Consider the following 25,928-nt stretch of genomic DNA (forward strand, 5'->3'; position numbering starts at 1 on the left):
GTGCCATAGACAGTGAGCTGGATGGCAACTTACAGTCCTGTGCAGACAGTCATGGAGAACGCTGACAATTATTTAACCCTGGGGACCCATCGGGCCCCTGGGAACTACCTGTTTATCCTCTGAGTGCTGCCTGCCTCCTCCCCCCACCCTTTCCTTCTCAGGCAGGTGGGCGTGCCCCTCCCACAGCCCCCCTCAGCTCTCATTTGGAATGGCTGTATTTACCCAATGTCTGTACCCTCATTGTATCTAGGAAATAATTAGCTTGCTTTTGATTTTACAGGTTCACAGGCGGAAGGGACTTGCCTTGTCTCAGATGAGACTTTAGACTGTGGACTTTTGAGTTAATGCTGAAATTAGTTAAGACTTTGGGGGACTGTCGGGAAGGCATGATTGGTTTTGAAATGTGAAGATATGAGATTTGGGAGGGCCAGGGGCAGAATGATATAGCTTGGCTGTGTCCCCACCCAAATCTCATCTTGAATTGTACTCCCATAATTCCCACATGTTGTGGGAGGGACCTGGTGGGAGATAATTGAACCATGGGGCCAGTTTCCCCCATACTGTTCTCATGGTAGTGAATAAATCTCACAAGATCTGATGGTTTTATAAGGGGGAGTTTCCCGCTGCCATCCATGTACAACGTGACTTGCTCCTCCTTGCCTTCCACCATGATTGTGAGGCTTCCCCAGCAATGTGGAACTGTAAATCCAATTAAACCTCTTTCTTTTCTAAATTGCCCAGTCTCGGGTACGTCTTCATCAGCAGTGTGAAAACAAACTAATACAATGACTAAGGGTTCATCACTCAATGGATAAGAGTAGGCGTTTTGGCCCAGGCACAGTGGCTCATGCCTGTAATCCCAGCACTTTGGGAGGCCGAGGCAGGCAGAATCACTTGAGGTCAGGAGTTTGAGACCAGCCTGGCCAACATGCTGAAACCCTATCTCTATTAAAAATACAAAAATAAGCCAGGCGTGGTGACGCACACCTGTAGTCCCAGCTACTCAGGAGGCTGAGTCAGGAGAATCACCTGAACCAAGGAGGCGGAAGTTGCAGTGAGCCGAGATTGTGCCACTGCACTCCAGCCTAAATGGCAGAGCGAGACCCCATCAAAAAAAAAAAAAGTAGGCCTTTTTTATTATTGCACAGACTGTGCTACGGCCAAAATATTCAGCAAAACCATGCTCTAATTGGCCTCTGTGGCTAGTCCCTTGAACAAGCAAGAAATAAGAGGACCTGCTGTTAAGGGGATATAAAGAAAAGATTAAACCCAAAGAAGAAGTCTCGGTCTCCAGGACAGCTTGGGAAAGAACTACGGCAGTGTCAATAAATCTCTAGCATTCGGCCTGAGGCATCATGTGTGGGGCTGAGCCTCAGAAGAGCTAGAGATGCTCCCCGTAAGCAGAGAACGGTGCTTTTGTTGCAAAACATGGTCTTTTAAAAAATCACTTTTACTATTATTTTCTGGTTATCTAAGTAGATAGCTTAAATAGCTGGAAGACAGAAAAAGCATAAAAAAGAAAATAAAAGCATTCAAATATTATACTCTAATGTTAATATCTTTACAGTCTTTTCCCTAAGTATTTGTATTTAACATAGTTTAAAATCACTACATATATCTTTATAAATCATGATGTATCATATACACAAAGAAATACACCCACACACATAGTCTGAAGTCTTGTTTTATTCCTTTAATATGCCATGAACATTTTCCCATCATTAAAAATTAGTCTGCAAAATATTCTATCTTAGGGTGTATCGTAGCCTACAGAACGGTTCTCCTACTTTTGGACTCCCTGCTCTTTTTCATGTTTAAAAAAAAAAGACTGCTGTAGAAAAAGGCCTGACAAACACCTTTGTGCTGAGTGTTTCTGCCTGCACTTATGACTGACTCTCAGGATCTGTTTCCAGAAGTGGCGCCACTGATTGGAGGGTGTGAGGTGCTTCAGGCTCAGAGGAATCTTCCAGAAGCTCATCCCTGAGCAGCACGGACAGGCCTGTCTCCCTCTCTGCACCACGGCCAATACTGGCGATGATCAGTTTTTAATCTCTGCAGTAATAGGCAAAATGCCACCTCACTGATGTTTTAATGTGCAGGTCTGAATTCCCCCTCAGGTTGAACATTTTTTCAGAAGCTTACTAACCATGTCTCTTTCTTCCCTTGTGAGTAACCTACCCGTGCAGCGAGAGCTTCTAATTTTCCACCCAGCAAAAAGCTCCTCTTACTTCCCCACCTCAGAGGCAGATTGAAGCAAACTAGTGCTCTCTTCAAACAAAAGGTCAGAATATTTCCTAAGTTTTGCTAAAAAGGCCAGCTTAAGTTCACTGCTTGGTAATCCAAAAGGAACTAATAACTTTCACCTCTCAGTTGAGTTTGACAATAGTCCCCTGTAGCAAGTTCTCTTCCTGTTGAACACAGAAGGGAGAAGCAGCCAGCAGGCAGCTCCCTGGGTCAGAGCACACACCGGATGCTGCGGCCACTGGAACTACATTTGTGTGATTATCTGGGGGTATCTTTCAAACAATTTCTGGTTGAGTAATCATCATACTCTATTACCCACCTCCAACCTTAACAAAACTGTAGCCAACTCTGCCCATAAAACAGAAAAGGGAAGAAAACAAAATGTAAGGAGCACGTGCTGTGTGCCAAGCCCAGCCCTGGGTGTTCTGTGTGCATGCTCATCTTTTTTAACTGACAGCCAGCCCAGGGAAGGCCGTGCTCTGCTTCATGTTACAGATGACAGGCTGCAGCTCTCAGTGTCCAAGCCATCTGGCCCGACACCACGGAGCTAGCAGGCCTCGCTCAGAGCCTGGGTCACAGACTCCGTCCTCTGTGTTTTGTCTTGAGTTTTACTCGGCTCTGCTTTGCTTGGGCAGGACACCTAATGAGAGATCATTTCTTGCTTATGCTGTTTGCAGAGCAGCATGGGACAGAGACCCTGGAACTGCAGACCCTGCCCCCAACAGGCCTCTGCTGCTTGTGTTAACGGCCAACCGCTTCCCACATTTATAATCACCCTCTCCTCTGCAGCCCTGGGATGGGCGACAAAGGCAGCATTCCTTTTCCTGCAGTGACAAAACTGGCCTACCAAGAAATTGAGTGACTCACCTAAGGTCAACCAGCTTCAAGTCCTATTGCCAGAATTCCGAGAGCCAAGGATGAATTCCCCAAACCACAGAGGAGCTCTACCTAATACCTCTATCCACCTCTAATACTTCTATCCACGTGGTCCCAGGCACAGCCCCTAAACCCGAGCCCCCTCCTCCTGGTTCCTCCCCACCAGGAAGTGACGGCAGCCCTGTGACTGTTAACCTGGCAAACTGCAAGAGGTTTTCCCATGGAGGAGTCCTCACACCTGAGGTCACCTCTGCCGGAAGACACCATTGTGTTGTGTGCAGCAGCTGCAAGGCCTGCATCATAGAAGGTGAGAGCCCCTGGCTGGCTGCCCTGGTAGGTGACCTTGCTCTATATTCAGTGGCAGCACTGCCAGAACTTTAAATGAGAGCCAAGGCCATTAGGTTTGAGGCTTGTCACTCGTGTGGAGAGTAGAGCTCCCGATGATGGTGGGTGGCTGGAGAGAGGTAGACAGGGTGTCTGCCCCACAGGGAGTGCCAGAGGGCATGTGGGGTGGTGGCACTTGGCTGAGAGGCTCACAGGGAGATGACCTGCAGGCAGGGACACCTGGGTGTTGGAAGGTAAGGAAGAAACCCAGGGCCACCAAGGGGCCCGAAGTTGAGACCACCTACTGCAGTCGTTGTCTTCCAGAGGGGAAGGGTGGAAGGTGCTGAGGTGTGGCTGGCAGTGGCCTGTCCATTATGGTGGGTACCAGGTGGCAGCACAGCGGGAGATGGCGGCAGGCTTCAGAGCCCACCACCTGGGCTGGATGCCCAGCTCGGCTTGGAGGTGACTTTGGGGCGAGGCCTGGCACTTCCCTGAGCATCTCTGCGGAATGCAGTCAGCGCTACCTGCACCTAACAGCTGGGAGGGTTTGCAAGTTCTTAGCACCAGCAGCAGGGTCTACCATCACCAGCCCACACTCCATGACCAGCTGAGTGCCTTGATGGCTCCGTAACGACTTTCTCAATGAGCAAGTTGCTTTTCATAACAACAACAAAGCAAGGACACCGTGATGCCACATTCATGCCACGGTCCTCACCACTTGGCCCCCGCAGCCTCAGAAGCCTGCCCACCTGCAGGTGTGGTTTGCACGCGGCGGCACATCCCTCCTCGCCCTGGGTTTAAGCTTAAACACACAGGTGAGGTCTTATGTTGGGGTGAGCGACACATCAGAGAATATTCATTTTCTGATGGAATATTCAATTTCCCATCAGAACGTATCCAAAAAGTGATTCGGAACCATGGCTGATGCTCTGACAAGTCTCAGCAAAGTGGTGGGAAATCATTATCTTTGGAAACTGCGTGGAAAAGGTGAGTGAGGAAACCTGCGCAGAACTAACGGTGAGGTCACCTGCCTCGTCTGCAGCGGGTGTTGGCAGGAATGGCCTTTTGGGCGGCTCCCAGAGGGTGGCGGTGCCAGGCCTGGCCCAGGGGTCTGCCCAGTATGGTAACAGCCTTTGAGTGATGCCTTTTCGCTAGAGTGGGTTCTAATGTTATTATTTTGATTTTTTTTTTTTTTTTTTTTGAGACAGAGTCTTGCTTTGTTGGCCAGGCTGGAGTGCAGTGGTGCAATCTCCGCTCACTGCAACCTCCGCCTCCCGGGTTCAATCGATTCTCGTGCCTCAGCCTCCCGAGTAGCTGGGATTACAGGCGCATACTACCACACCTGGCTAATTTCTGTATTTTTAGTAGAGATGGGGTTTCACCATGTTGCCCAGGCTGGTCTCGAACTCCTGACTTCAACTGATCTTCCCACCTCAGCCTCCCAAAATACTGGGATGATAGGCATGAGCCACCATGCTCAGCCTTGTTTCAATTTTTAATAAAGTAAGGACTTCATGCTGAGGACAAGGCATATTACCCGCTGTTCATGTCTGACCAAGACAAGAATCTGAGTCTGGCTCCCAGTCCAGGATCCTCTGCAGAACAGGAGGGGCTTTTGCAGGGAACATCAGGGCAAAGACATCTTCGCTGAATGGGCAGAGGGGACAACAGGCCAGTCCTTGCACTGCCGTCTGCTGAACCAGAGAGCAATCTTTGGTCCTGGGCTGGGAGCTCTGTGAGGGGAAGGGCTGTCTGAGTCACCTGCGTCTCTTCCACACAAGCCATAGCTTCTCTGCACCCAAACTTCCTTTTGGAAAATAAGATTCATACTAGCTGGGTCACTGGTCACTCTGTGAGGCAGAGGCTTGTGCGTGTAAATGCACTTGGCACTTTGAAATGCTCTCTAGAGATTCGCTAAAAGGAATAGATTTAAATCCCAGATGGAGGAAAGGACCAGGCCCACACAAATCTTCCAAGGCAGGACTTCAGGGGAGCTTATATTTAGGTCAGTGCAATTACTTTCGTACAGGCCTAGAAAACACACAATCAAACTATGGCTCTTCTAGGAGGCTTGTCCAACTACATAAACCCCCTCAGGACACTGTCCTCCTGGAATAGTCACATTCGCTCACAATTTTAAACTTCTTCACAAGGTGCAAAACAATGTGGTTTAGTTTTTAAAATCTGATTGAGGCTGATAAACCCCATTTTGTAAGATTTCGTGTAGATTAAATAAGATAGATGGTGGATACAAATGGTCAGCAAAGTATCTGGTACATAAATAGCACTCTATAAATAGTGGCTGCTGTCATGATTCTGAATCCCGCGTTACAGATGAAGAGACTAAGGAGCGGAGGTGCTAAGATGACCTAAGGTTGCAAAGTGAAAAAGCAAGGCCAAGGAGGGGCCTCTTTTCAAACACCAGACGCAGGGCCGGCCCTCCATCCGCTCCTCGGAACGTTGACACTCCACTGCTACTTGATTCTGTTCATCTCTGAAGGCAGAGTTAAATAAAATTAATACGATTATTGAATGCCAATTCTCATGTTTAATTTTATGGCCAAATGTGACAATAATAGTCAAGAGTTGGCACTAAAAAAAGGTGCTGTGATTTTTGAAGAGTCTATAAAAAAATGGTGGTTTTTAAAATACCAGATCATACAATTCAGTCTTTGAACAGCTGATAGCCTCACCAGGGAAGTCACAATGACATTTAAGTACAAATCAAGGAGTCGGATCTCAGGGGACTGGCCGCATGTAATTCAACTGAACTTTCATTGAGAGATAGTTGTTAGTTATAGGACTACTTTTGCAAATGTATGTGGTACATCATATGGGAATCTATTGCCTGTGCGGAACACCAGCCTATGCTCTGTGTTGTACGGAAGTACAACGCCACGTGAGAGGGAAGCATCAGCTTCCTGACTCGTCCATCCCGAATGAGAAGGGACTTTGAGCAGACAAGGAAATGGCGTGAACACGGACATATGGATCACATCCCAAGAGAGGATCATTTTCTCCTTCAGCCTCCTAGATCAATTATGGTAAAAAAGAGAAATTCTTCCTCATTATTGTTTTCAATTGAAGGGGAAAGATAAGCTGTATTCTGAAAGTCAAAGCTCTAGGTGATCCAATCACAGCACCATCAGGGACTGCACCAACACCAAAGCAATGGTGCCCTTGTCCCCTGGGCCTGCTGTGGGCCCACCCCGCTGCCAAGCAACAGGCTCTGTCGCCACCACCTCCATCCCCGCAGCAGCCCTGGGAGGGAGCAGATCCGCCTGTTGCAGAAAATAAGGTAGCTTGCCCAGGGTCACAGAGATGGCAAATGGGAGACGGAGAATTCAAAGCCAGGCTGGCAGGAACCAGGAACCTGTGGTAAGTATCGACTATAAGGGTCCAGAGAGCCGTCCCTATTGCCTGAACTCGGGCACACACGCTGACAGGTGCTTGGAGATAATACCGCTCATTGTTAACAAGCAGCCCAGCACCCCCACAGCCAGCTGTGGCCCATGCAGTTAGGGGACTGAGAGCTCTGCCAGAGGTCCCTGCTGCAAATAAACAAGCTGTGGCCTGGGGCCAGGCAGTCTGCCGTCCTGTTCTTTGCTCCACGTAGGGCTAGAAAAACACTCAATGGGAGAAACTTGAGGAGGTGCAAGTGTGAGGCAGAGCCTGGCACTCCTTCAATCATGTCAGTCTATGATTCGGAGGCATCTCGTTTTTCTGAATCTTGAGCTCCTCACTGCAAATTGGAGGTTGAGTGGGGCCCATTGTTTCTTCAGTTTGGATTCTGGGAGTTCAGAGAAGGCCAAGGGTTGGGAGTAGAGTGAGCATCAGGGAACGGTGGCCTCTTGCTGCAGAGGTGGCTTCTCCGAAGAGAGATGGTGTGCTCTGAGCACTCTGCTTCCTCGATCAATCGGCCTGGCTGGTCTCCCACGGAGGCAACTTGCGAAGAGTCCCCTATTCAGCACTGGGAAAGCCCCAAATACACAGCATCTCATTTTATGCTTACAGAGATCCTATATCACCACCCTCACGTCACAGAGAGGTGTACTGAGTTCATACGAGTAGAAATCACCAGCCAGTCACCAGAGCGTGAGCAAGACAGCCAGAGCGAGGGGCCCTCCCCAGCCCTCCCACCATGGAGCCAGCTCCCCTTGTGCTTTAGGACTCAGCCAGACACCGCCTTCCCTGAGCAGTGCCTGTTCTCAGCTCGGAAGTGCCCGACGTTGGGAGCTTCTCCCTCCATCCCAGCCAGCACTGCCGTGGGAAGCACAGCCCCTCTGCTTGCACTTCTCCGGATCAATGTTTACTTTAGGACCTTTAAGTACTGTTTTCTTCAGCGCAGAAAATAGTGCTTAAGAAAATGGAATTCACCTAATGCCACTGGCTGCTGGCTGCCCTCCCTCTTCAAACGGCAGAAGGCAGCGCAAGACCTGGGCTCCTGCACCACGGGTCGTGTTTAATTGATTTCCTTCTGCAGAGGCCTCCTGAGGACTGCTTGGCCTGCTGGGTCCAAACGGCCACAGGTCCAGCAAAAGCAAAAGCAGGGAGGAGCCGGTGCCCAGGGCCTCATTCCCCATGGCCTCTGAGGCACAGCATGCAGGGCCAGGCCTTGGAGTCAGCAGGCAGAGCTCAGGCGCCCACCACTGCTCTCCACTCCCTGAGGGTCTGGCACTGGGGCGAGTGTCCCGGCTGCAGGGCTGCGTTTGGGATGGGGCGCTGCGCAGAGGAACGGGCATGGGCTTGCAGCAACATAGACTGGAGCAACCCTCTTCTCACCTATTTGCTTTGTGACCAAAGGCAAGTCACTTGAGTGTCCCCAGGCCTTGGTTTTTGATCCACAACGTGGATCTCCTATATTGCAGGGCTAGTCAGGATTTGGGAGAATTGATTTGAACCACTTGGCACATAATTGGTGCTCAAAACAATTATAGCTATTCTAATACTTTTGGGAGCAATTCAAAAGTTTTGAAGTGGACGATGGCGATGGTGGCACGACTCTGTGAATAAACAAAAATCACTGAGCCATACGCTTTAAATGGGTAAACTGCCTTGTGTGCAAATCAAATCTCAATAAAGCTGTTATTAAAAAGTATGGCTATTAAGGGAAGTTATCGTGATAAAGATCAAACTAGGTAGCTTTTATGAAGACATTTTGTGAAGGTATAAAATGCAAAATAAATATGAGATGTTCTGGGCATTATTTTTACCCACTGACCGTGTACATAGGTAACACTTCACTCAAGCTAATATCAGGGTGTCTGCGTCTCCACTCCATCCTCACCTTGGTTGTGTCAGAGCTGTTTTCTTCAACTTGCTGCCCCCATGCTACCAGCGTGTGGCCCAGAGCAGGTGCGGAGGACCCCATGTGCAGGAAAGCAGTGGCTCAAGGGCCCAAGGCAGCAGGGTCTGCATGCTCCCTGGTTTTACCCTTTGTGACCCGCTCAGACCCCAGGCGCAGCATGGCATTGCCCAGACACTTCCGCCTAGTGCTGGGAATCGTTCCAACACTCTTCCAGATTTACTCTGTCTCTAAAGGTGGGTTTTTGGTTTTTCTCCAATGCTCCTCACTGAAAATTCTGAAGATGTTTGTATTAAGAGTAAAATACCTATCAGATTCTTTACCACTGGGGCACGGTGGCTCATGTCTGTAATCCCAGCACTTTGGGAGGCTAAACCAGGCAGATCACTTGAGGTCAGGAGTTTGAGACCAGCCTGGCCAACATGGTAAAACCCCATCTCTACTAAAAATACAAAAATTAGCCGGGCATGGTGGTGCAAACCTGTAATCCCAGCTACTCTGGAGGCTGAGGCAGGAGAATAACCTGAACCCAGGAGGCAGAGGTTGCAGTGAGCCGAGATCATGCCACTGCACTCCAGCCTGAGTGATAGAGTGAAAGTCTGTCTCAAACAAAACAAAACAAACAAACAAACAAAGATTCTTTACCACTTTTCTGCTATTCGTTTAAAGTCTGAAAGACCTGGTTTCCGCCTGGGTCTACTTCTAATCTGCTGTGCCCTTGGGCAAGTCACCCTGTCCCTGAGCCTCCCTCCTGGTCTGTAAAGAAAGGAGCCACTGCCTACACAGTGGCAGCCAGGAGCCAGTGAGCGACCTAAGTGGGCCCAGGGCAGGGCACCCAGCTGGGGCCCGAACAGGGCTCACTCCCTCCTGCTTTCTGAATTGTAATAGAAAATAAACTATTTTGAAGTTTCTCTGCCTTAGATGACAGAGAACCAGAGTGTTTCCTTGCTTTTCCAAAGGGTCATATTCAGCTCACAGTAGGCTGGAAAAATCTGCTACCACAGCAACTGCCTAGGTGAAGGAGCTAGGTTCAGGACCAGCAGCATCTGCTGAGGCAGCTAAGTTATGGTCCACACTTCCTTAAATGAAAAGCTGGTGCACCGACTAAATCTCAGCTTCTCTCAGTTCCTGTTAGGTTCTTCTGGAGTGCCTGTCTGAACTCGAGGAGAGAGGCCAAGGAACGGCAGTGTGGTGGTCACAGAGCCTGCTTCTGCCTCCATCACCTCTGCCGCAGACGTGGCTACGTTCCACACCTGCTGTAACAGGTCTCTGAAGGTGTGGGTGCCACAACGGGGAGGCCACCCTGCCAAGCAGGCGGGACCCTGGCAGCCCCCATCACATTTGTGTAATTTGGATCTTGCCGGACAGCTAGAGGACACTGGCGCTCCTGTGAAACACAGGCTGATGGAACCACTCGGCTGTAGTCTCCCGAGGCTCTGCAGTCTTACCATACCACGCGACTTCTCCAGCTAATGTGCAAGGGCAGGCAGTCATAACATCACGGCAGAAACAGGGATGCTGCCCAGGGCCAGATCTGAGGGCAGAAGCTTGGGACAAACCATACTGGGGGTGGCTCAGCAGTATTCAGAGAACAGCTGTCATCTTGCAGGCCCTAAGCTCAGTGCATGGGGACATAAAATGAACCAGAAACAAGCCCTCATCTTTCCAGGAGCTTCAGAAGCCCATGAGAGAGATGGACAACAGAGAGCCAGGCTTTGTTTGTGTAAGCTGTGGTAAGCGCTGTGATACAGAACCTGTAGCATGTTAGAGGAATATGCAGTATCAGGCACTGATCCTGCCTGAGAAGCTTCAGGAAGAGCTGGAGAGAAGTGTTGACCAAGTTAAGACATGCAGTAAGGGGAGCTGGCAGGTAGAGGGCTGCGGGTGGAAAAGGACCATCCCAGATACACGCAGCATTACTTGCAAAGAGCCGGGTGGACTAGTGCATGCAGGCCAGCCAGGGACCCTGGATGATCATCGGAGTGGACAGAGGGGACTGGGGAGGGACGCAGCTGAGAGGTAAGCAGGGGCCATATAAGAAGTGGCTATGGGCTGCATTCAGGTGCACACCTGCCCCCCACTACCGCATCCAGGAGCGCACACCTGCCCCCCACTGCTGCATCTGGGAGCATACACAGCTCATCCGCCACCCCCCACACCAGCCTCATCCAGGGGTGTGCACACCTGCCCCTCCCTGCTGTCATGGATGGTCAAACTGATGGACAGAGAAGCCCACATGGAAATAAATGTCAAAGGCTAATGTTCAGAAGACAGGAAATCAAGCAAGGTAGCCCAGAAAAGAAACAACAGAAGAAAGTAAAGGACATAAACTACAGAGAGTGAGAATATTTAGTTTGCAACAATCACATATGTTAACTCATTTATTTTCATTTCCTTCCAAGGTTAATCCTTGAAATGGTTTGGTTTTCTTTTTTTTTTTGGTGGAGTCTTGCTCTGTTGACCAGGATAGAGTGTAGTTGCACACTCTTGGCTCACTGCAACCCCTGCCTCCCAGGTTCAAGCGATTCTCTTGTCTCAACCTCCTGAGTAGCTGAGACTACAGGCACGTGCCACCACACCCGGCTAATTTTTGTCTTTTTAGTAGAGAGAGGGTTTCACCATATTGGCCAGGCTGGTCTCGAACTCCTGACCTCATGATCCACCTGCCTCAGCCTTCCAAAGTGCTGGGATTACAGGCATGAGCCACCACTCCTGGCCTGAAATGGATTTTGTCTTCATAAAGCAGATGAGGAAACTGAAGCTCAGGCAATGAAGTGACTGCCAGGAGTCAAGTCCATGTGGACACACGACATGTCATTCCCTGGGCCAGACAGGCATGGCTGGCCGCAAGAGTTGGGGCAGCCTCCATAGGACAACAGGTGAGGCATGGCTTCCTCCCCCTGTTCCAAGTGAGAAGTGGCCCAGAGGCCGCTTCTGAGCCCAGGACCAGATCTGAGGTTCCCAAAGAAAAGTGCATCTTCCTGCCTTCCTCACACGGAGGCAGGAGAGAGGTAAAGGATGGGTCCAAATCCATCCCGTGGACACCAGACAGAGCTGGGACATGAAGCTCAGGCCCAGAGAGCCGAAGGTAGACAGGAAAAGAATATGGAACCTCTCTGGCCACTTTTTTTCCCCTGGTATGTCACTAAAGCAAGCAAGCAAGAGAAATTGGCAAGAGTGTTTTTGGCACCCGGATTTCAGGAACACCGTGGCAGCCTCCCTCATCAGGCTCATCAGAAACCACAGAACCAGCAGAGTCAAGCCCTGCAACAGCTTTTGTAGAATAGCTGCAGATGGGCCAGACCGGTAAGCCAGCTAAAACACAGTATTAGGGTCCTGGGATGCCAGCCATTCCGGAGGTGAATGAAAATCTACGGAGGGACACCGTGCCTGGGTCATCGGCCTCCACGGAAGTAAACGTCCCTGTATAATCATCTCCCCTTTGAGTGGAGCTGAACCTATACAAGATGACCACATTGCATCAGTCTTTTTCGACAAAAATCTTTCCATGTTAGGATGCAAATCTCTTTTCCTTCCACACGATGCCTGCCTCAGTGTGACCCTGTGACAACACCCCACGAGGGCTCAGGAGACATGTAAAACACCACGCCGTGGGCTTCTTCTGGCGCCCCATCTGAACACATGGGAGCTGCATGGGCCTCTGTGGCTGGCACTGCTCGCACTGGTGTCCCCACCCCCACTCACGTTTCACGCAACACTCTGCTCCTGTCACTCCCAAGTTTCAGCCACACCTCCACCTGGCTAAACTCACCTCAGCCCTACCCTCACCTGGCTAAACTCGCCTCAGGCCCACCTTCACCTGGCTAACCTCGTCTCAGCCCCACCTTCACTTGGTGAAATTCCCCATCTGCCGGCCTCCTTCTCTCCCCGTGCTTCTAGTGGCTTCCCTGACGAAGCACGTCTGAGAGGGCCAGCATTGCACGTGTGCAGAGAGTCCTCAGAAGAGCGGAGACAGAAGGTCTGTGTGTTCACCTTTCTAGCACCTGACCCAATGCCTCAGACATAGCAGATGGTTGAAGAAGAGGCTGGTGGAACTAAGAGGCACCCAAAAGCCTCCTGGAGAGAACTACTCAGTAGAGAGCTGATTGGTTTTAAGGCAGTGAAATGCCCCCATTTCGTTAACAAAATGTCTCAATCATACTGAATCAGTAGCTATTAGTTTAAAAATGATATTATATCTAATTACATACTCCATCAATTCTAAGTGCAATCTCATTTTCCCTAGATTAAAGGGGGGAAGCAAACAGGAAAAGGAAATATTCAAATGTGCCTTGCAAACAATCGACAAGGTCCATGCTGAGCACGGGGGAGGGGGCGTGGCCAGGGCCCCACAGGCCGTCTTGTCTCAGGCCCCAGAGCTTAGTGCAGGGTGACGGAGCAGAACTCCAGGGTGTGGAGTCACAGAAACCCGGACTTTCATCCAAGCTCTGCCTCAGTATCAGTGTCATCTGGATAAATCAGTCAGCCTCTTGAAGTGTTTTCTGACTGTGAAGGTAAAGGACAATAATGCTAACCTGAGAGTGTAACAGTGAGGTTTAAAAAGCCGCAGGCCAAGCGCTGGGCACAGAGCATGCACCTGAGGGCCAGCGGTGGTACCTGGCATCACTGCTTCCCATGGACAACAGGAGCCCTGCACCTGACCCGGCCACATGGAGCTGAAGGGAAAGCAGAGGTCACAGAAAATGCCAGAACCTCCTTAGGAAGGCATTCAAAATCCCCCAATTCCCTGGGCCCATGCACCTTTGGTTCTTGCCTGCACACCCGTACCATGGGACTGTATCCTGCCTGGGAACCATCAACGCACCATCATGCTGTTGGGCCCTGGCACAATCCTATTCCAGCCGCCAGGAGGCCCTGCCTTCAACTCTTGGCCTAGGAATCGACTGGTTCTTCAGGGATAAGCTCTAATACATTCTGCTTTGTAAGCCACCTCGACTCCTCCCCACCCCCAACCCCACCCCCAACCCCACCCCCGAGAACCAAGCCCTCGCTAGCTATATACCCATCAGTCTGTGCTCACATTTTAATCCATCATCAGCCACACTTGACACTGGTTTCTCTGGAGGCCTGTTTTGTCTGCCTCCTTCGCTACTGGACCATGAATTCTACAGAGGGAGGGAATGACGTCTTACTCATCTTTCACAGGCCTAGAACTCAAGGGCTCATTACATGTTAGCTGAATGAGTTACTGGAAGCTGCCTTAGATCACCTGAATGACTTTCACGAGCAGGGGGGTCAGCGGTGTTCAGTGTGGCCCCAGAGGATGTGGCCAGAACAGATGGGCTGCAGTGGCCACCAGCTTTCTGTTCTCCAGCACGAGAGGCCACCTCACTGCAACTCCCGCCTCCCACTGCCTACAGGAGAGAGCTCCCCAAGACACACAGAAATAGCTCCCCAAGGAATCCAGGAGTGAAACAAAAGCAGGAGAATGTGGAGGAGTCAACACATACAATGAGCTCGCCCACGGGGTGGGGGCGTCTCCCACTTTTCCCTCCACCTTTTCTCCACAGGGTGGAAAAAATGCCCCGTTACAGAGCATCAGGCAGCAGCACTGGAGGCTGAAACTCTAACAGAAATACTGCCTTTCTGCCCACGAAAAGGGGTGGAGTCTTTGTAGGCTGCAGAGTTGCATATGGAGGTGGGGGAATCTTAGAGGGGAGAGAGCTAGAGAAGCAGACCCTTTAATTCTGCATAGAAACCTGCAGAAATCTTGGATTGATCCCTGAGCAAAACAGACCCAGCCCAACAGTACAGAGCCATACAGGCCAGGCGTGGTGGCTCAGAAACCTGCAGAAATCTCGGATTGATCCCTGAGCAAAACAGACCCAGCCCAACAGTACAAAGCCATACAGGCCAGGCGTGGTGGCTCAGAAACCTGCAGAAATCTCGGATTGATCCCTGAGCAAAACAGACCCAGCCCAACAGTACAGAGCTGAACAGGTCGGGCGCAGTGGCTCACGCCTGTAATCCCACCACTTTCGGAGGCTGAGGCGGGCAGATTGCTTGAGGCCAGGAGTTCGAGACCAGCTTGGGTATCACGGTGAAACCCCATTTGTACTAACAATATAAAAATTAGCTGGGTGTGGTAGTGCACACCTGTAATCCCAGCTACTTGGGAGGCGGAGGTGGGAGCATTGCTTGAACCTGGGAGGCAGAGGTTGCAGTGAGCTGAGATCGCATCACTGCACTCCAGCCTGGGCGACAGAATGAGACTCTGTCTTAAAAAAAAAAAAAAAAAAAAAAAGCCTTAGAAAACAGAACTGGGGTTTGACTACCCAACACACACACACACACACACACACACACACACACACACACACGTTTCAGATTTACCTCTGAGTTATGCACAGGATAGACCTCAGCAGCATGGGAAAGCCGTGAAATGAGATTTGAACCACACACGTCTCAGCCTGACTCCCCAAGAGGCACACAGGTGGTACAGACCCAATAGTGTGCTGCAGCTAGCTGGTTCCCACTCCCAAGAGCCAACTGTTAGCGTCTCTTCTCCACTCTACATTCAGTGACGTTATATGGATAGCTTGAAATTGGCCAGAAGGCAAGTATTTGCACTACAAAAATCAGCAACTGCTATAATCCAGGGCTGGTTGTTAAAAATTAACAGTCACACTGGAGAGACCCAGACCAATGCAGCAGAGGCCTAGGGAGTTGAGCTTGAGGAGCTGAGATGTGAACTTCCACCCAATAGGACCAGGCAGAACTTAAGGTCTGAACCTAACTGGACTGAGGACCTGCCAAGACTATACCAGACTCCTGCGGTAAAAGAAAACACATTCAAAATGAAGTTTTAAAAATAGGAATTTACAACAAAGAAATAGAAAATACAAAAGAGAGGCAAGTGGAAAGTTTACAACTTAAAAATACAAATAATTAAAAAAACAAACAAAAAAAACACCTCCTGGATAGCTTGAACTTGGGAGGCAGAGGTTGCAGTAAGCTGAGATCGCACCACTGCACTCCAGCCTGGGTGAGAGAGTGAGACTCTGTCTCAGAGAAAAACCAACAAAAACACCTCCTGAATGGAGAACAGTAGAATGGAGGTAACGGGGGAGAGGGTAAGTTAACTTGAAGATAGACAAGTCATAAAAGAAAATATTGAGAAACTGAACTGCATCAAATGTAAAACTTTTGATATTCAAAAGCAAATCACGACTGGGGGAAAAAAAATCACAACACACTGATTAAACAAAAGATTTGTATCCAAGACTATATAAAGAAATCTCAAAACCCAATAATAAGAACTCAAACAACCTAATGAAAAATACGTAAAATAGTTAAATAGACATTTCACCGAAGACAGTTTCAAATAATCCATAAATACTTGGGAAGATGCTCAGCATCCACAGTCATGGGGGAAATGGAAATGTTAAATTATCACAATGGGAAACACCCACAACAGCTACAGTGAAACAGACTGACCACACCAAGTACTGGCAATGACTGGCGTGGAGGAGCGAGAACTCTCACACACTGCTGATGGGAGCGCACAAAGGAGTCTGCTGGTTTTTTTTTTTTTTAGACAGTCTCTTACTGTTACTCAAGCTGGAATGTGGTGGCACAGTCATAGCTCACGGCAGCCTAGACCTCCCAGGCTCAAGCAATCCTTCCACTTTAACCTCCCGAGTAGCTGGGACTACAAGTGTGCACCACGACACCCAGCTAACGTTTTTATTTTTAGTAGAGATGAAGTCTCATTATGTTGTCCAGGCTGGTCTGGAACTCCTGGGCTCAAGCGACCCGCCTGCCTTAGCCTCCCAAAGCTCTGGGATTACAGGTGTGAGCCATTGCACCTGGTCTGGTCTGGTAGTTTCTTAGTTATCCACAGACCTATCACATGGGCCAAAATCCTACTCCCAGATATTCACCGAGAGCAATGAAAATACGTCTGTGCAGAGGTCTGTTGAGGAATGGTTATGGCAGATTTAATAGCAATAGCTAAAAAAGTAGAAACAATCCAAATGCCCATCAACAGGCAAATGGATACATAAATAATGGAATATTTTTAGAATAAAATATTCAACTATAAAAAGGAACAAACTATTGTTGCAGGCCAACCCCGTGGATGAATCTCCAAACCATCATGCTGAGTGAGTGATGTCAGACAAATGCAAGTCCTCGCTATGTGATTCCATTTATATAAAATCCGGGAACACACGAGCTAATCTACGGCAGAAGCAGGCCAGGGGCTGCTGTGGGACAGACTGCAAAAAGAGCACAAAGAACTTCTTGGGGTGACACAAACATTTGTTATACTGAATGTGCTGAAAATTCTCTGGGTGTAGACATGTATCAAAGCTGACCAAATTATTCACTTTAAATATGTACAGTTTACTCTTCCACAACAATCCTTCTATAAAGTTGTACCAAAACACAAGCCCTGTGTAAATGTCTCCCCACCAAAACCACTTGAGAAGTGTGTTGTCTAAAGTCAGAAACACCTGGGTTTGGGCTGGGTGCAGTGGCTCATACCTATAATCCCAGCACTTTGGGAAGCTGAGGCAGGTGAATCACCTGAGGTCAGGAGTTTGAGACTAGCCCAGCCAACATGGAGAAACCCCGTCTCTACTAAAAAGACAAAAATTAGCCGGGCATGGTGGTGGGTGCCTGTAATCCCAGCTATTCAGGAGGCTGAGGCAGGAGAATTGCTTGAACCCGGGAGGCAGAGGTTGCAGTGAGCTGAGATCGCGCCACTGTACTCCAGCCTGGGTGACAAAGCGAGACTCCATCTCAAAAAAAAAAAAAAAGAAAAAAAGGAACACCTGGATTTGAATCTTAGGCCTGGCAAGAGACTGAAGTTCCTTGACCTCAAGGTCTTTGTGAGTACAATGAAAAACCCCACAGCATCCACCGACCTCGGGGCTGCTGTAGGTACTGAGTGAGCGCGTGGCTGGGAGGTCTGTCCCGGCCCTGGAGGTGACGCATTCTCCACGCCATCTCCATGCTTGTGCGCCGGCCACAGTGTCCTGCCCTCTCTCCACTCCTGTGAGTTCCTTCCTGGGAATCCCAGGGCACTGTACAGTCTGTGTATGGCGCTCACAGGGTCTTGTCTCACCCTTTTGTGGGTGCATTTTTATCTCTAGGAAACCACAGGCGCTGCAGAGGAAGAATGCATCACAGTCTGTTGATTCTCCACAGTCCCTTGCATCACAGTCCGTTGATTCTCCACGGTCCCTAAGAAAACACCTTGCAAGCAGCAAGCCCCTCCATGCTGCTTACGGGAGACCCATGCGTGGGTGCGGGAGGGTGCCCGAGCTGGTGCTGTGCATGCCAATGGCAATCCCATCTTGTGGAAAATCTATGACTAGCAAATACTTCACAAAATCAGGAATTATCTTTAGTTCTATTTGTTTAAAATAAAGAAGCCATTCTCTTAAAAATGTACTAATTAATGAACAAGCTTCTACATTTTAGGTTTTATATACTTTTCTGTCACTTTCCCTGACAAAGTCACAGAGGTAGGAACCATGCCTGTCACATTTTAAACAACCACATCCCTAAATTCTTACAAACCACAGCACAGAGTGGAGGATCAATACATGAATCTACTGAAAGCTTGGGGCCACCAGGATAATAGATAAAGTCTGATACATTTGAGTTAAGACAAGGTGCCTTGAAATAACTTTAGCGCAATGCCTTTCTCAAACACAGCAGTGGTCCCAGGCTTACCAAAAAAAAAAAAGCTGGGGGGCGGGCCAGGCATGGTGGCTCACGCCTGTAATCCCAGCACTTTGGGAGGCCGAGGTGGGTGGATCATGTGAGGAAAAAAAAAAAACAAAAAACTGAGCTTTCCTGTGCTTCAGGCAGTTCTTGGCTTTGGTTTTTCTCTCCGCACAGAGTCACCATGTGCCTGCTTCTTCTTCCTGAGCTACAGGCTTCCATGGTCTTCCAGAAGAACAATACTGTCCTCTTCTGAAACCATGTTTCTGCACATACCCGGCTGCTTCAGGAACCATGGCGCCGTGCACCCGACGCGTAGGTGTGTGGGGAGTGGACTCAGGTCCCTTGGCTGGTCACCCAGCAAGCCTGGGCAGCGCTGGCCAGGTGTTCAAGGAAGGCCCAGCAGAGCAGGCTGAGCTGGGATGGGCCTCTGGGGTCTGCCCTCCCCACCTTTCCATCCTCATCTCCAGCCCAGCCCTCTCTGCCTCAGACCCTTTGATGTCCTGTAAAATGGAGTAAGCACCACCTTGTAGTTGCAGTGCTCAGGAGCAGCACCTGACACACAGAAAGCCATCGGTATACATGTTTGGCACTGTGCGTGGATTCCGCCGCTTCTCTACACTTCTCTGTTATGCACAGGTAATTTAAACATTTAGCATCACGAATGGCATATGCTAGGGGCTGGACAAGCATAACTTCACTTCCCTTATTTCTGGGACCTCCTGGATGCCTAAGAGGTGGCAGCCAAGGGGGTGACACCCAGGAAGAGCTGAGCCCCTTAAGCCTCCTACACTCTACCTTAACGCATGTTTACCCTCCATCCCAACTCCTGGGATGGGAAGGCTTATAGTGTGGGGCAGTGGGGCTGCGCCAGCCAGGAGTTGACGTGTAATGTAAACAAGACACGGCCAAGGTGAGCAGTGGCAAGGCCAGCGCACTCACACATCACGGTTCTCGCCGGTCATCTTCTGCCGTGGTGTCGGTAGGGCAGGTGGGTGGCTCAGGATCACAGGGAAGACAAGGGGGTTAATGACTAGAGCCAAGCCTTGGAAATGGACTTCTGTTCTGCTTTCCAAGCAGCAATGCTAGGCAGGCATCGAACAGATAGGAGATAGTCACACCCTCTGTTTTCAACCCTAGACATCGAACAGACAGAATGGTAGCAGTGACAGATTAACATTCAAAGGCCATCTTGATCCTTCTAGACCCATCAAATCCAGTAAGGAGCATCCCCCTGTTTAGACCCATGGAGGAGGGAACTTACTTTGCAATGAGACTTCATTTTCAACCAGCCCTAGTGATTGGCCTTCCAGAGCTGGAGCTCCCTTAGAAACCCAACCTAATTCCACCACTATCTTACAGATGAGACCCTCTGAGGGGAGGCTCAGACGGGGAAGGAGGCAAAAATGGGGCCACCCCTAGGTTATCATGAGGATGAAATCACAATGACAGCAACACTGTAGAGTGCTCAGTGTATGCCGGACACCTGCATTAGCTCACTGACTGTGCCCGGCGGTGCCCCCTTTCACAGGTGTGGAAACAGGCACACACAGGGTGCCCGCCCTGCTGGAATCAGCCCTCAGGTCGAGGCCCTGGCTCTTGTCCTCCCACCTCCAAAACTGCCCCAAAGGGGTGAGGAAAATAGCTTCTAGATGATTCTAACCCCACCTCTATAACCACAAGCTGTGAGATCCTTGGGAAACACTTCAACCTCATGAGGCTCAGTTTTCTAATCTGAAAACGAGAATATTAACCATAGATAACTGCCACTCACTGAACACCAGCTGCAGTAGAGCCGAGCACACATGTAATCCTCACCGCAACCACAGGAGCTAGATCCTGACATCCCCGTCTCAGAGCAGGAGACTGAGGTTAACAACGTGCAAATATCCACAACGACAGTTTCCGCAAGGCTTTTCTAGTGGAACCACCTGCAACCACAGCCCTCGAAAGAAGGATGAACACTCTTCCACAGGGCCTGGCACGCACCTTAAGGCAGGTGCCCACTGGGACCCGGTCTGTGGTGTCAAGAAGTTTACAGTTGACCTTGAAGACCACCTAGTCCAAAGCTCTCATTGTACAAAAAGCCAAGTCCCGAGGTCACACAAAGCTTTGGACCTGAGCCTCCGGGCCCCGCAGTCTGGAAAGTGCTCCTTTCTCTGCATCCTATGGGGCTATCAACTCGGCTGGTCCAGTCTGCAGGTCTACATCCTGCCTGCCAGCACAGAGGCGGGGTGGCACCAGTGCAGATCTCCACAATTTGTCAGCCCATCCTGATAAGTCTGAGGCTCCGACCATCATATCTCATCACAGCGTCATTAGGATTACAAGTGCCACGCGGTAGAAGAGGAAGGGAAACACGAACAAAGTGATGAGAAATTAAGCCCATTTCACCCGGAAAAGATGACTCTGATTTATTGCTCTATAGCAGCTGACGATGGCCTGTCAGAGAAATTCTGTGTTGAAAATAAAGAATAAAAATCACCCAGAGTTGTTTTGCCACACATCCAAATTAGAAAATGCTACTCTCCAGATGATTTATGCTTCTATTTTTTTCCCTTATTCACAGAGAATTTGTCAAGCATTACAAGAGCACCTAAGAGCAATAATACAATTCAAAAGGAGACAGAAGGCCACGGAGGTGTTGACGTGCGGCTGAGGGCTGCGTGCTGGCCCAAAGGCAGGGCTTCGGTGCTCAGAAACATTAACCTTACAGGGAGGAACAAGGAGAAACCAGCCGGGCAGGCCCCGCAGGCAGCCCCCAGAGCCGCTTCACCGTGCAGCCGAGGGAGTCCCGCACCACGGGGCCTCACTCAGGGCAGCCACCGTGGGAGAATGTCCCCACCTCACGGATGTCAGGCTTGGCCACAGGTCCTTGGCCACGGGATCTGAGTAGAGTGACATATGCCACACAGGATCAGAAGCACGCTGGATGGACCACCACGTGGTATGGCCTCCTTTCTTTCTCCCATCATAAGTACAAGATAACGTTGGCTGACCTGACTCCTGGGGTAGAAACATCATGTAGAGACCAGGCGCGGTGGCTCACGCCTGTAATCCCAGCACTTTGGGAGGCCGAGGCAGGCAGATTGCCTGAGCTCAGTAGTTTGAGACCAGCCTGGACAACATGGTAAAACCCGTCTCTACTAATTTACAAAAAAATTAGCCAGGTGTGTTGGCACATGCCTGTAGTCCCAGCTACTTGGGAGGCTGAGGCACGAGAATTGCCTGAACCCCAGAGGTGAAAGTTGCAGTGAGCTGAGATAGTACCTCTGCACTGCAGCCTGGGCAACAGAATGAGACTGTGTCTTCAGAAATAAATAAACAAATAAATAAAATAAAGCAATATCATGCAGGGCAGGGTCCCAGGCCCCAGCCAACCTCTCGTTGATATGTAATGTAGATGTCAACTCATGCTTATAGCCACTGACATTTAGGAATAGTCTGTTACCACAGCATAAGCTGGTTTAAAAAAAAAAAAAAAATCATACAGCTCTTCTTCCCAGAATGCCCCTGCACCTCTGCTCTGGTACACAAATGCTTTCTCTTCAAGGCATGGTGCAAAAACCAGTACTTCCAGAAGCATCTCCTCATTCCCAGCCGGGAGCAACGTTTCTCTTCTCCAGACCCCAACCCCTCAGCTGTCTACCCAAGAACTTCCTCCGTGTTTGTTTTTTGCATGACTCTTTGTGACCAAGCTGTGTCTCTCCAGCTGTCTTGAGGACATGCCCAGGGAATGGCGCTGTGAATCTTACCTGCATTCTGTGCCTACTTGCTCCATCTAAAGCAGAAAACTCCACAGCTAAGATCTCTTCTAACATTTAAGGAACAGGGCCTAATTAGCACATGAATATGTGTTGAATTGTGAATGAATCAATGAGTATGGAAACTACGTTAGACGCAGTGCTTAGAGAACCAAGTTGCCAAGGGAGATACCATCTCTCCTGCAGGAAGGAAGTCCTGCCTCCCACTGACTCACTCAGCGCACAGCCTTGAAAAAAACAGAGCACGAGTTATAACCCTCAGATGTGGGGGCAGAATAGGACCCATTTGGGCTGACACAGGCCACGGAAACCACAGGGCCAGCGTCTTGAGCCCTTGATGGTACGCCTCTGACACACCGCGGCTGCAGCGGACCCTTCTCCACGTTTTTGCCCAGCTCTCTGCACCCCATGGCCGGGTCTTGCCTCCCTGAGGACCACACTGTCTGCAAGCCAAACCTGACTCTTCTACTTATACTTGCTCAGCATTTTCGTCATCCTTGCTCTTGGCCAGTCCCTGTCTTGGTTTCTGCTCTTCCCACACAAAGTTTTGGGAATCAGTTCATACATATTTGAGATTAATCAAAGTTCATGATCAGTTCTGGACTGCTATGGACTCCAGATCCACCTCATGTAGCCATGTGAGCTCTGGTAAATTACATAACCCATCGAGTTTCTTTATAAAGCAGCAACAATAATGTTATGAAAAATTAAGGTAAAGATGAGAAATAGTATAGCAAAAGCATCTACTATGCTATGTGGTTGCTAGTAGGTGCCATCTATTATTTAGAAACCTACCTGATTGTAACACTATCCTGTCTATATTTCTCCATCCTTAGCTGATACATTATAGAAATCTCTGTGAGAAGTTATACTCAGCAGAATTCATTTTTGAAAACAAACTTTTTGTAAAACAGGTTAAGCTATGTGATTGCCTTTATTCATTCAACAAAATGCTTTGTGTGCCAACACTACCAGCCACTGTTTTAGGCAAATGCGGCTGAATCCCTGACTTCAAGTCCAGTCAGACAGACAGAGAGAGAGAGAAGATGAGAGTAGCTGTACGTACAGCAGGAGCATGCACAGGCTGCCTGGCAGGGGTGTCTCCTGTCATTATAGTTAGCAGTGATAATAATGACAAATATTCTACCACCATCAATGACAATTTGCAGAGACAATGGAAAATCTGGGTTCTTGAAACTTCATTCTTCCAATCTCTTGTAGGCCGTGCACTGCTGACTGGCTTTCCTGGTGCTATTTCAGTGGTACTCACAGTGTAGACAGCGCTTTTTACTTAATGATCAGCCCCTGTCTGAGTCATCACTTCTAAACTGCTCAGCAATTCTCTTTCAATCCTCTTCCACCTTCAGGAAACTGCCTTCCATCCACTGAGGAATCTCTAGGCTGCACATGTGGCCACAGGAGGCCCCATCCCTGCAGACCAGGGAAGGCGCGCCCCTCTGCTCTAGACTGGGGAAGGCGCGCCCCTCTGCTCTAGACCGGGGAAGGTGCGCCCCTCTGCTCTAGACCGGGGAAGGCGCGCCCCTCTGCTCTAGACCGGGGAAGGCGCGCCCCTCTGCTCTAGACTGGGGAAGGCGCGCCCCTCTGCTCTAGACTGGGGAAGGCGTGCCCCTCTGCTCTTGCAAGTAGACACATGGGGCCCAACCCCAAAGGTTCCTTGGTCAGTGTTCACTCAGACAGGTGACACAGCTCTGGACAGGGCTGTGTGCTGGCCAGAGGACAAAGAGGACCTGGCCTGTAGCCACTCACCCTTGAGATAGGAGCCCCAGCATTGCCAAGTCCTACTTGTGGGCTGGGTCAAACCAGGTTAGCATTCTGAGGCTTTGCCAGGACACCTGCTTCCCAGGTTTCTTGTGAGAATTAGGCAAGACGATGTTCACGGAGTCTTCAGTACAACACATGGAGAAGACAGAGGACCACAGGTATTCCATAGGAGACCTGTCACTTCACTGCTTAGGATTTCAGCCCCTCCCTGTACATTATCTCATGGGAGCCCTGAAATACCAGACAAGATAGCACCGTGCAAGAGAAGGTGCGAGGTGAATGAAAGCCTACTGGTGTCTGCATGCAGGACCTTCTGTCCTAGAACCCCAAAACGGCCGACTCAGGACTTCTTCAATGTAGTGGCTGCCACGGAAGGAGAGGGGAAAGATTTCTTAAAAATTACACATGCTTTTGTGTTTGGGAGATCTCGCTTATCCTGTCTGCTTCTCAGGGTTACAGGGTGACCTGCCACAGTTCTGAGACCTTTGACTATTTCCTTGACTCTCTGGGTCTCAATTTCCTCATCCATAAAATAAGAAAAAAAAATGCGTATCCCATGGCATTCTTACAGGAATTCAATGAGAGAGAACAGACTGCGTGTGCAGACAGCGCCGGGCAAGTCCATGGCCAGCGTGTTGGAGTCCTCCCCTCCCTTCCTAGCTGCTTGCCTACAAAACAGAGCAAAGAGGATGGTATCTAGCTTCCTTCCCAGAGCTCCAAGTTGGGAAACAGGGATAGGATATGGCATTTTTGTGCAAAGCATCTCTTAGTTAAAATATGCTTCTCCAGTCTTCACTTTCTTTTTTTTACATTTGTTCCAAGTTCAACTTATTTGCCGTATGAACGCTGGCAAGCCGCTTGATGACAGTAACAAAATAATTATTTTGCTATTATAGCCTACCATTATTTAGTGTGTTATAATTTAACACACCTTCAGAACAATCACCTCATTTCATCCATACAAGAACTCTTCCTCATTCACCGATGGGGAAACTGAGGCACACAGATGCCACACTAGTCACCCAAAGGGATGGAGCCGGAAATGCAGCGTCAGGATGGCACGTGACCTTTCCTGCTCCAGTCCCACAATGGGGAAGCCTGCACCATGTGGGGAGAGCCACTCCTGCCCAGGGCTTGGGGAACCTGGTACGAGCACAGGCCTGGAGTGGCATCACATGCTCACGCTGACCTCCACCTCATCTGCTCCACACCTGTTGGTCTCTGAAGACTCTCAAGACTCCTCACCTGAGGATTCCTGGCATCTCTGACTCCAGTCCTGCTGAGATAGGGCCTACCAGAGCCCAGGAACGCCACAGGCCAACAAACCGTCTAGCTCTTAGTCCTGCTGAGGGAGGCTTTAGAGATAGGAAATCCCAAACACCTCCTAAAGTGATTTCCGAGGGAGGCAGTGAGCTTCTTCATTCATAACATGCATGCTAAGTGCCAGCTCTGCAAGGAGCACGAGGCCACGTGCTAGGAACACAAAGATGAAGAAAACGCAGCCCCTGCAATCAGGTGTGAATGATGAGTGGGGAGGTCGACGCCTATCTGCGGAGCTGTGACAGACGCTGTGACAGACGCTGTACCAGAGCTGGGAGCCCATCCGGTGGGAGCGTGGGGAAGTCACTGGGCTTAGTGCCTTCTAAAGGTAGAGCAGAGCCACTAGGCCCCTGAGCAAGGGCAGGACACCTCAGGACCAGGGCTGAGAGCTGAAAGGTAAGCGTGTGGCATGCACAGGGTGAGTGGACACTGCAGTGTAGTATAAAGCACGGAGAGAGTGGGGGAGTGGGCGCTGCAGTGTGGTATAAAGCACGGAGAGAGTGGGGGAGTGGGCGCTGCAGTGTGGTATAAAGCACGGAGAGAGTGGGGGAGTGGGCGCTGCAGTGTGGTATAAAGCACGGAGAAGGTGGGGCTGGACTTCAGGCTGGAAGGGGGGG

The 25,928-nt window shown here is 49.7% G+C and overlaps 1 protein-coding gene across 11 annotated transcripts in view; it reads right to left on the reverse strand.

Annotated features, from left to right (window-relative positions):
• The window catches only part of TRAPPC9 (trafficking protein particle complex subunit 9), a 726,907-nt gene that overhangs the window by 172,085 nt on the left and 528,894 nt on the right, over positions 1 to 25,928 (reverse strand). The gene's annotated exons all lie outside the window — the stretch shown is intronic.

The sequence above is a fragment of the Macaca fascicularis genome, chromosome 8 (genome assembly GCF_037993035.2).
Source record: "Macaca fascicularis isolate 582-1 chromosome 8, T2T-MFA8v1.1".
Lineage (NCBI taxonomy): Eukaryota > Metazoa > Chordata > Mammalia > Primates > Cercopithecidae > Macaca > Macaca fascicularis.